This window comes from Salvelinus fontinalis, chromosome 15 (genome assembly GCF_029448725.1).
Source record: "Salvelinus fontinalis isolate EN_2023a chromosome 15, ASM2944872v1, whole genome shotgun sequence".
Lineage (NCBI taxonomy): Eukaryota > Metazoa > Chordata > Actinopteri > Salmoniformes > Salmonidae > Salvelinus > Salvelinus fontinalis.
Window position 1 is genome coordinate 12,442,703 of NC_074679.1, and position 10,996 is coordinate 12,453,698.

The following is a 10,996-nucleotide window of genomic DNA, read 5'->3' on the forward strand; positions in this document are numbered from 1 at the left end:
AGATCTCGTACAGCTCTGTGTACTACTCCCTTCCCAGAACAGCGCAAACGGGCTCTAACCAGAATAGAAAGAAGAGTGGGAGGCCCCAGTGCACAACTGAGCAAGAGAACAAGTACATTAGTGTCTAGTTTGAGAAACAGACGCCTCACAAGTCCTCAACTGGCAGCTTCATTAAATAGTCCCCGCAAAACACCAGTCTCAATGTCAACAGTGAAGAGGTGACTCCGGGATGTTGGCCTTCTAGGCAGAGTTCCTCTGTCCAGTGGCTGTGTTCTTTTGCCCATCTTAATCTTTTATTTTCATTGGCCAGTCTGAGATTTGGCTTTTTCTTTGCAACTCTGCCTAGAAGGCCAGCGTCCCGGAGTCACCTCTTCACTGTTGACTTTGTATTTAGCTAGTTGAGCTGCCTGGGTCTTTTCCAAGTGTCTGCCCTGTACACTACCTCTGGTTCATGTGACCTGACTGTCCAGTACTGAGATCTGTATGTTCTGTGTGTTCTGTTGTCCAGGCGTCTGCTTCTCTGTCCCTCCATGGTGTCTGTGGACCTGTCATGGAACCCAGCGGTGACCTCAGCGGGACTCCACAGCATCCTCTCCAACCAGCGACCTTTGACCTATCTCAACCTCCAAGGTACAGGAGGCCTATAGTAGTCTATTGGTTCTCAGTCTGATTCTGTCTCTTTCTTAGTCCTAATTTGTTACCTCTCTCTCTCTTTATTCAGGTTGTCAGGTAGCCGGACCCTGGGACAGCTCTAGTTTGACGACTTGTCAGACCAGGTCCAGGACCTGTGGCTGTGCTCCCAGATGCTCAACAAACTGGACTGCAAGGCGCTGCAGCAGATCTGGGGCCAGAGGAGGCCCGGGGGCTGCTTCCTCTCCAGGGATGCCAAGTGCCTGCTCACTACTACCCCTTCACTGTGAGGGAGACTCCTTGAGTTTTCACACCTTTAAAGACTGGTGTCGCTTGGATTCCAATGTGTACACTTGAGATGATTTACACTCCTTGGTCCTCATATTTGAGGCATCTTTTGGTGACGCAGGCTGCAGAGTGATTTCAGCATCAATATGTTGTATGCATTATGTAGATATAATTATTACAGGGTGTGTGGGAACGCTTTCAAGACTGTTGGAAAAGTATTCCTCATGAAGCTAGTTGAAAGAATGTCAAGAGTGCAAAGCTGTCATCAAGGCAAAGTGTAGCTACCTTGAAGAACCTCAAATATACCATTTGTTTAACACTGTTTTGGTTACTACATGATTCCATATGTGTTATTTCATAGTTTTGATGTCTTCACTATTATTCTACAATGTAGAAAATAGTAAAAAATTAAGAAAAACCCTGGTACTGTACGTGTAAATTGAGTCTGTATTTGTATTTTGTCTAAGTTTTGTAAGTATTCAATGGAAAACACAAATATTAAGTGAACATAATCATCACTTTTTAACTCTATTTGCCATGGTGCTTTTTTCCATGCAACCCCCCAACAGTTGCTGACTGACTGAAGAAATGGTCAAGCTGAGAATTTATTAAATAGCTTCATTCTGTAAAGTTCCCCCTAGTCTCTTCCTACAGCCGCTGTATCTCCAACACAACTCTGGGGGTGGAGCGTCATGAGTCTTGCAAGTGAAACAATTTTCACACCCAACTTGGTGTGAGTTTCTAAAGACCCACAGCTTCACACTGTAGTTTCCTTTCTTGTTTGTTAAACCACTGACTGGCCTTCTTCTCACTGTTTAATATTTCCACAAAGGAGGGTGTTGGGTGGGCTTCAAGATACTGTGGGAAAGTTCCTAGTCACACATCAGTGTTGTCACCTCAGTGTATCGCTATATCACTCAGAGATTGGGCCACGGTGATTATGGTTAGAATAACTAATTTCATCACCTGTTATTGTAATTTCCAATTTATAAAAAGCAATTACTAAATGGTCTCTGTTAGTTCAATTTGTGAATGGTGCTACTGCCACCTTGATAACATTTGTGAGAATACCCATTTGTGTACAGTGCTGCAAACCACACTATTATGGTTGGGGACATTTTTGAAAACATGCACAAACCTTTTCACAGTTTGAAAGATGTAGTATGCATGCATACTGACATACTTTATAGAGAGTGCAGCAAGTGCAAATCATTGGACACGTAGACTCTTCCCACAACTACTGTGTCTAACCTATCAGTTTGAGGCGAGCCAGACTAAGACATGCATGTGGTTATGCTCTAGTCTAGCTAGAATCCTCTCAGAAGAAGATATATAAACATTACACTACATAAACCTATGTATATTTTATTTGAGTCTCCCCCAAACCTCAACCCTTCCCAGTTGGCTTTACAGCATTTTATTTTACCAGTAGACCTGTATTTTTTTGGGAACTCAGTCGGGTCTTATTGTTGAGAGTTATTAAAGTAGAATACACAAGGTGTATCTTCTGCTGACAGGCTGCAGAGGGATCTCAAGCATTCATATTATATTATATTTATGCACTATGTAGATATACAGTGGGGCAAAAAAGTATTTAGTCAGCCACCAATTGTGCAAGTTCTCCCACTTAAAAAGATGAGAGAGGCCTGTAATTTTCCTAAGTCACTTTACCAAAACCCAAAACGACTTTTACTGTTCACATCTCCACCACCACAAATCATGAAGACATCTCTGGTCCTCCTTGCCCTCAGTATGCTGGCTTGTTCGGGTGAGATTTTATTTAACTCAAGTACTAACTACTGTACATGCAGCATATACATTGGGTCAGGGTGCAAGGGGAACTGTGGGCAGGGGGCCTAAATCAACTCCAAGTTCACTTTTAGTTTTAGTACAATACAAGTTAAGTACCCATCACGTGAGTGACTGTATAATTCTTTCTTCACAGTTTGGGAAATCCATGGGCGAATACCAAGAGGTTTTAACCCTGATGACCAGGAAGTAGTAGAAGCACAGCCGGAAAAGTGCATGGTAATAGTATGCTATGGTCCAAATGTTATGAACTAGCAGAAAGTGTAGACAATTCTGCAACGTCCTATTGGAATACTCAACCTGATACTGTGTAACAGAACTTAACCATAGACATAAATGTAACTAAAAACATACATGGACTGAAGAAACTATTGTCCAACCTGACTTTCACTCTCACATTACATATTCAAATGTACTTAAACCATAACACTGAATACATCACACCATAATTTAATTATTAATAATACTTTTTGGGGGAGGGCTTATATTTGTATTATTTCACAAGTTTGTAATGTAAATGTATTTTTTTGCATATCCCAACTCCCCCTGAGACACCCACATGGAGTGGGGTCACGGTCAGGGTCACCATTGTAGAGAACCCCTGAAGCAATTAGAGTTAAGGGCCATGCTCAACTGCAGCGCGACAGATTATTATCCTTTTTTCTGCCATGTCCTTTCTTGTCTGTTTGTGCTTTCCAAAGGAGAACAAGCTATTGGGAACCTGCTGAGTGTGTAAGTGGGCACTGGAAAAAGTGAAGGAATCCAGCTCCACTTCCTCTAGCCAGGTAGCTACCATAGCATTACAATTCATAAGTGGCCCTTCAATAAATTGCACTATTTACTATTTACTGTGATATTTCTCTGAAAATGTCAACTGTTGTTGATGATGATTTCTTGTCAACAGGAGGAGCTAAAGCAGAAGCTGTTGTCTGTTTGCGATAATGTTGGCTTCCTAAAATCTATGTGTAAAGGCCTGGTGAAAAAACACTTGTGGGTGCTGATTGAGGAGCTTAGCACAAGCGATGATGTGAGGACCATCTGTGTTAACATTAAGGCCTGCAAGTGAGTACAAGAAACCGTTCGACATACTCTTTAGTCACTGTTCAGACAACTTTCGGGCTCCTGAGTGGCACAGCAGTCTAAGGCACTGCATCTCAGAAATAGAGGCATCACTACAGACAACCTGGTTTGATCCCGGGCTGTATCACAACCAGCCGTGATTGGGAGTCCAATAGGGCGGCGGACAATTTGCCCAACATCGTCCGGGGTAGGCCGTCATTGTAAAATCAGAATTTGTTCTTAACTGACTTGCCTAGTTAAATAAAGGATAAATAAAATATTGAACTAACGGTATAGCCATGATCACTTGTGCTTAATAATTTAAACACTATTGAGTAGAATGTATTCATTAATATGAAAATATGGGTTTATGTCTTCTGATTTCCACTCATGTTGTCTTTTTGTGCAGCTTTAGACCAAAGGAAGTTTTGGACCTGAGCTACTGACCAAGCAGCCAGTATCCAGATTCCAAAGTGAGAAGATGGATGTTCAGGTGTCAAGACAATGCTATGCTGCCAGCCTCTTGCTCTTTCTTTTTCAAACTAGTCACAACACAAGCATATAAATGAATAAATCTGTTCCGGAGTTCCAAATTAAGCAGCAGCAGCTGAAAAGATGAGCTCCTACAAATATTGAAATTTAAATGTTTTTTTAGAGTAAAGTACATCGAAAAAAATCAAAAGAAAACTGCAAACTGAATAGGAGACCAAACAAGCAGCAAACAAAGAAGAAAGGCTTTTGAAAAAGTATCAATTTTTTCATAAAATTATATCGTTTTCTTAGCTAGCTAAGTTGTTTACCTGTTGCTAGGCAGTTGCTAGGGACATTCCTGGAAGAAGCTAGCTAGCTAACAAGGAGTGTCTAGTTGGCAGAAGAGAAGAAGGGACAAAGAAGGGACAAAGTGGGACAAAATAAGGACAGAAGAAAAGGGAAAGGGGGGAAAAGGGACATTAAGGTGAAGCAGTCCTCTAAAGACACAAAAGACAATAATACAAGAAACAAAACTTCTATTGCCTCTCCCTCTACGATACGCACTTCTGGGTTGGAGCGAGTAGTTGCATTCCGCTTTGCTCCACAGGTAGTATAACATTTCATTTCATTACAGTACAACAGTTTGATTTGTTTGATCTTAGCTGGCTACATAGCCGTCTTTGTATCCAAGATAATTGTGTAGTCTAGAGTAATTGTCGAGGTTACCTAGCCAGTTAGAGGTTACCTAGCCAGCTACACTTTCAAACAAAGTCAACAACGCAGCCACTGCTAGCTAGCCTATTTCACCAGCCAGCAGTACTATATCATTTTAGTCAATAAGATTTTTTGCAACGTAAGCTTAACTTTCTGAACATTCGAGACGTGTAGTCCACTTGTCATTCCAATCTCCTTTGCATTAGCGTAGCCTCTTCTGTAGCCTGTCAACTATGTGTCTGTCTATCCCTGATCTCTCCTCTCTGCACAGACCATACAAACGCTTCACACCGCGTGGCCGCTGCTACTCTAACCTGGTGGTCCCAGCGCGCACGACCCACGTGGAGTTCCAGGTCTCAGGCAGCCTCTGGAACTGCCGATCTGCGGCCAACAAGGCAGAGTTCATCTCAGCCTATGCTTCCCTCCAGTCCCTCGACTTCTTGGCACTGACGGAAACATGGATTACCACTGATAACACTGCTACTCCTACTGCTCTCTCCTCGTCTGCCCACGTGTTCTCGCACACCCCGAGAGCTTCTGGTCAGCGGGGTGGTGGCACTGGGATCCTCATCTCTCCCAAGTGGACATTCTCTCTTTCTCCCCTGACCCATCTGTCTATCGCCTCCTTTGAATTCCATGCTGTCACAGTTACTAGCCCTTTCAAGCTTAACATCCTTATCATTTATCGCCCTCCAGGTTCCCTTGGAGAGTTCATCAATGAGCTTGACGCCCTGATAAGTTCCTTTCCTGAGGATGGCTCACCTCTCACAGTTCTGGGTGACTTTAACCTCCCCATGTCTACCTTTGACTCATTCCTCTCTGCCTCCTTCTTTCCACTCCTCTCCTCTTTTGACCTCACCCTCTCACCTTCCCCCCCTACTCACAAGGCAGGCAATACGCTTGACCTCATCTTTACTAGATGCTGTTCTTCCACTAATCTCATTGCAACTCCCCTCCAAGTCTCCGACCACTACCTTGTATCCTTTTCCCTCTCGCTCTCATCCAACACTTCCCACACTGCCCCTACTCGGATGGTATCGCGCCGTCCCAACCTTCGCTCTCTCTCCCCCGCTACTCTCTCCTCTTCCATCCTATCATCTCTTCCCTCTGCTCAAACCTTCTCCAACCTATCTCCTGATTCTGCCTCCTCAACCCTCCTCTCCTCCCTTTCTGCATCCTTTGACTCTCTATGTCCCCTATCCTCCAGGCCGGCTCGGTCCTCCCCTCCTGCTCCGTGGCTCGACGACGCATTGCGAGCTCACAGAACAGGGCTCCGGGCAGCCGAGCGGAAATGGAGGAAAACTCGCCTCCCTGCGGACCTGGCATCCTTTCACTCCCTCCTCTCTACATTCTCCTCTTCTGTCTCTGCTGCTAAAGCCAATTTCTACCACTCTAAATTCCAAGCATCTGCCTCTAACCCTAGGAAGCTCTTTGCCACCTTCTCCTCCCTCCTGAATCCTCCTCCCCCTCCTCCACCCTCCTCCCTCTCTGCTGATGACTTCGTCAACCATTTTGAAAAGAAGGTCGACGACATCCGATCCTCGTTTGCTAAGTCAAACGACACCGCTGGTTCTGCTCACACTGCCCTACCCTGTGCTTTGACCTCTTTCTCCCCTCTCTCTCCAGATGAAATCTCGCGTCTTGTGATGGCCGGCCGCCCAACAACCTGCCCGCTTGACCCTATCCCCTCCTCTCTTCTCCAGACCATTTCCGGAGACCTTCTCCCTTACCTCATCTCGCTCATCAACTCATCCTTGACCGCTGGCTACGTCCCTTCCGTCTTCAAGAGAGCGAGAGTTGCACCCCTTCTGAAAAAACCTACACTCGATCCCTCCGATGTCAACAACTACAGACCAGTATCCCTTCTTTCTTTTCTCTCCAAAACTCTTGAATGTGCCGTCCTTGGCCAGCTCTCCTGCTATCTCTCTCAGAATGACCTTCTTGATCCAAATCAGTCAGGTTTCAAGACTAGTCATTCAACTGAGACTGCTCTTCTCTGTGTCACGGAGGCGCTCCGCACTGCTAAAGCTAACTCTCTCTCCTCTGCTCTCATCCTTCTAGACCTATCGGCTGCCTTTGATACTGTGAACCATCAGATCCTCCTCTCCACCCTCTCTGAGCTGGGCATCTCCGGCGCGGCCCACGCTTGGATTGCGTCCTACCTGACAGGTCGCTCCTACCAGGTGGCGTGGCGAGAATCTGTCTCCGCACCACGTGCTCTCACCACTGGTGTCCCCCAGGGCTCTGTTCTAGGCCCTCTCCTATTCTCGCTATACACCAAGTCACTTGGCTCTGTCATATCCTCACATGGTCTCTCCTATCATTGCTATGCAGACGACACACAATTAATCTTCTCCTTTCCCCCCTCTGATAACCAGGTGGTGAATCGCATCTCTGCATGTCTCGCAGACATATCAGTGTGGATGACGGATCACCACCTCAAGCTGAACCTCGGCAAGACGGAGCTGCTCTTCCTCCCGGGGAAGGACTGCCCGTTCCATGATCTCGCCATCACGGTTGACAACTCCATTGTGTCCTCCTCCCAGAGTGCTAAGAACCTTGGCGTGATCCTGGACAACACCCTGTCGTTCTCAACTAACATCAAGGCGGTGACCCGTTCCTGTAGGTTCATGCTCTACAACATTCGCAGAGTACGACCCTGCCTCATGCAGGAAGCGGCGCAGGTCCTAATCCAGGCACTTGTCATCTCCCGTCTGGATTACTGCAACTCGCTGTTGGCTGGGCTTCCTGCCTGTGCCATTAAACCCCTACAACTCATCCAGAACGCCGCAGCCCGTCTGGTGTTCAACTTTCCCAAGTTCTCTCACGTCACCCCGCTCCTCCGCTCTCTCCACTGGCTTCCAGTTGAAGCTCGCATCCGCTACAAGACCATGGTGCTTGCCTACGGAGCTGTGAGGGGAACGGCACCTCCGTACCTTCAGGCTCTGATCAGGCCCTACACCCAAACAAGGGCACTGCGTTCATCCACCTCTGGCCTGCTCGCCTCCCTACCTCTGAGGAAGTACAGTTCCCGCTCAGCCCAGTCAAAACTGTTCGCTGCTCTGGCACCCCAATGGTAGAACAAACTCCCTCACGACGCCAGGTCAGCGGAGTCAATCACCACCTTCCGGAGACACCTGAAACCCCACCTCTTTAAGGAATACCTAGGATAGGATAAAGTAATCCTTCTAACCCCCCCCCCCCTTAAAAGAGTTAGATGCACTATTGTAAAGTGGTTGTTCCACTGGATATCATAAGGTGAATGCACCAATTTGTAAGTCGCTCTGGATAAGAGCGTCTGCTAAATGACTTAAATGTAAATGTAAATAAATGGATGATGAAGTTATTGGAATGATTATGTTCTGAAATAATGTTGTGGGAACATGTATTATAATTATGCAATGGCCAAAGGCCAGAGGGGGTGTGGTACATGGCCAATTTACCATGGCTATGGGCTGTTCTTATGCACCATGCAACATTATAGTATAATGGCCCTATCCCACAAACCCTCAAGGTGCCTTGATGCTATTATAAACAGGTTACCAACGTAATTAGAACAGTAAGTTAGTCGTTTTGCGTCATACCCGTGGTATATTGTCTCATATACCATGGCTTTCAGACAATCAGCATCCAGGACTCAAATTATCCAGTTTATAATAGTGTATGTGTCTGTCTTAAATTGCATTACATTTTGTATCATCTACAAAGGTAAACCTTTTGCTACTTTAGTCACATATGTTGAAAAAAAATTATGTTTGTTTGTGTGAACTTTTTGTCCAGGAAAAAAATAAAGGTCAATTGATAGAGAGTACAACTCCTTCTTTGACACCTCTAACATAACTCTAGAAATGTATCTAATTTGAATTTTTACTGATTAACATATAGTAGAATTTGTTTTATGATAAAGCATTTAATTAACATGTCTCGGAACTCATGTTGGCAAACTTTTTTGTTTGGAATCTCAGTTTTCTGTAAAGAATCTTGATTGCTTGTTATGTGGCTTAAAGTATCTGTCCAGTGTTTCCAGATTTCTATGAAATATGACTTATAATGAATTACAATATGAGTTTAAAAGTTTTCCTTCCCAAATGTTTAATTAAGTTTGTTAAAAGGCAGCTTTTCTGTGAATGGTGTGGGTGTACACCAACAAGAGAATGGGGTGGGCGTATACCGGTCATTACAAATATTAATGTGAGTATACTGCTGATTGGCCAGCTCATCCTCTTCAGGGAGATGACATCAAGTTCTATGAGGAAATAGCAAGCATTTTTGAAAAGGTCTGTTTATTAAGATAAGTTTGAGATGGGTTTTTTTAAGTGTTTTTTTCTCCAATTTATGTTTCTGCTACAAATACGAGTATAGGATAAGTCAACAACAATATTTGGGTAGGAGTTGATCGAACTTTTGCAAGTGAGATTTTCACTGTACGGTTACTTTAAATGACATCCAGCAATGGCTTTCATCTGAAACATTTTTATAGAAATATTAATTCTAGAGATACTCCATGTCATCAATTAAATGAAACATGACATTGCTAATACAGTACCATGCCTCTGATGAAAAGCTATTTCCCAAATTACGTTGAAGAATAATGTATTTTTACAGAACTCACTTGCAGAGCTTAATTTTAGCTAAAAACTATCCGTAGTTGAAAAGTTATTCAGTCAGCAGCATCAAACTGATAAACTTATTGCACAAACTTTTTTTCACAAAGACTAGAGGAAGTCAATTCGATCACAAATGGTCTCCAGCTGTTGTCTGATATGTCCCTGTGGAGTGGAAACACATGAAATATTGTAAACCATAAGATTTTATCAAGGCTCATACAATCTTATAACAAGCGTTAAACCTGCAGGCCTGTTTAAATCAGATCAAGTATATTTGTCACATGAGCCGAATTCAACATTACAGTGAATTACAGTGAAATTCTTACTTACAGGCCCTAACCAACAGTGCAATTTAACTAAATAATAGGTATTAGGTGAAGAATAGATAAGGAAAGAAATAAAAAACAACAGTAAAAGACAGTGACAAATAACAGTAGCGAGGCTATAACTGTAGCCAGGCTATATACAGGCACCGGTTAGTGGGGCTAATTGAGGTAGTATGTACATGAATGTATATTTTGAGTGACTATGCATTAATGATAAACAGAAAGTAGCAGCAGTGTAAAAGAGGGGTTGGGGGGACACAATGCAAATAGTCCAGGTAGCCATTTGATTACCTGTTCAGGAGTCTTATGGCTTGGGGGTAAAAGCTGTTGAGAAGCCTTTTGGTCCTAGACTTGGCGCTCCGGTACCGCTTGCTATGCGGTAGTAGAGAGCACAGTCTATGACTGGGGTGGCTGGGGTATTTGACCATTTTTAGGGCCTTTCTCTGACACAGCCTGGTGTAGAGGTCCTGGATGGGAGGCAGCTTAGCCCCAGTGATGTACTGGGCCGTACGCACTACCCTCTGTAGCGCCTTGCGGTTGTAGGCCGAGCAGTTGCCGTACCAGGCAGTGATGCAACCAGTCAGGATGCTCTCAATGTTGCAGCTGTAGAGGCTTTTGAGGATCTGAGGACACATGCCACATCTTTTTAGTTTCCTGAGGATTTGTTGTGCCCTCTTCACGACTGTCTTGGTGTGTTTGGACCATTCTAGTTTGTTGGTGATGTGGACACCAAAGAACTTGAAGCTCTCAACCTGCTCCACTACAGCCCCATCGATGAAAATAGGGGCATGCTCGGTCCTCCTTTTCCTGTAGTCCACAATCATCTCCTTAGTCTTGGTTACGTTAAGGGATAGGTTGTTATTCTGTCACCACCCGGCCAGGTCTCTCACCTCCTCCCTATAGGCTGTCTCATCGTTCTCGGTGATCAGGCCTACCAGTGTTGTGTCGTCTGCAAACTTATTGATGGTGTTGGAGTCGTGCCTGGCCACGCAGACATGGGTGAACAGGGAATACTGGAGGGGACTGAGCACGCACCCCTGAGGGGCCCCTGTGTTGAGGATCAGCGTGGCAGATGTGTTGCTACCTACCTTC

General features: G+C 44.6%; 1 pseudogene; it reads left to right on the forward strand.

Annotated features, from left to right (window-relative positions):
* Positions 1-2,637: 2,637 nt before the first annotated feature.
* LOC129812138 (antimicrobial peptide NK-lysin-like) lies at positions 2,638-4,347 on the forward strand (annotated as a pseudogene).
* Positions 4,348-10,996: the final 6,649 nt, after the last annotated feature.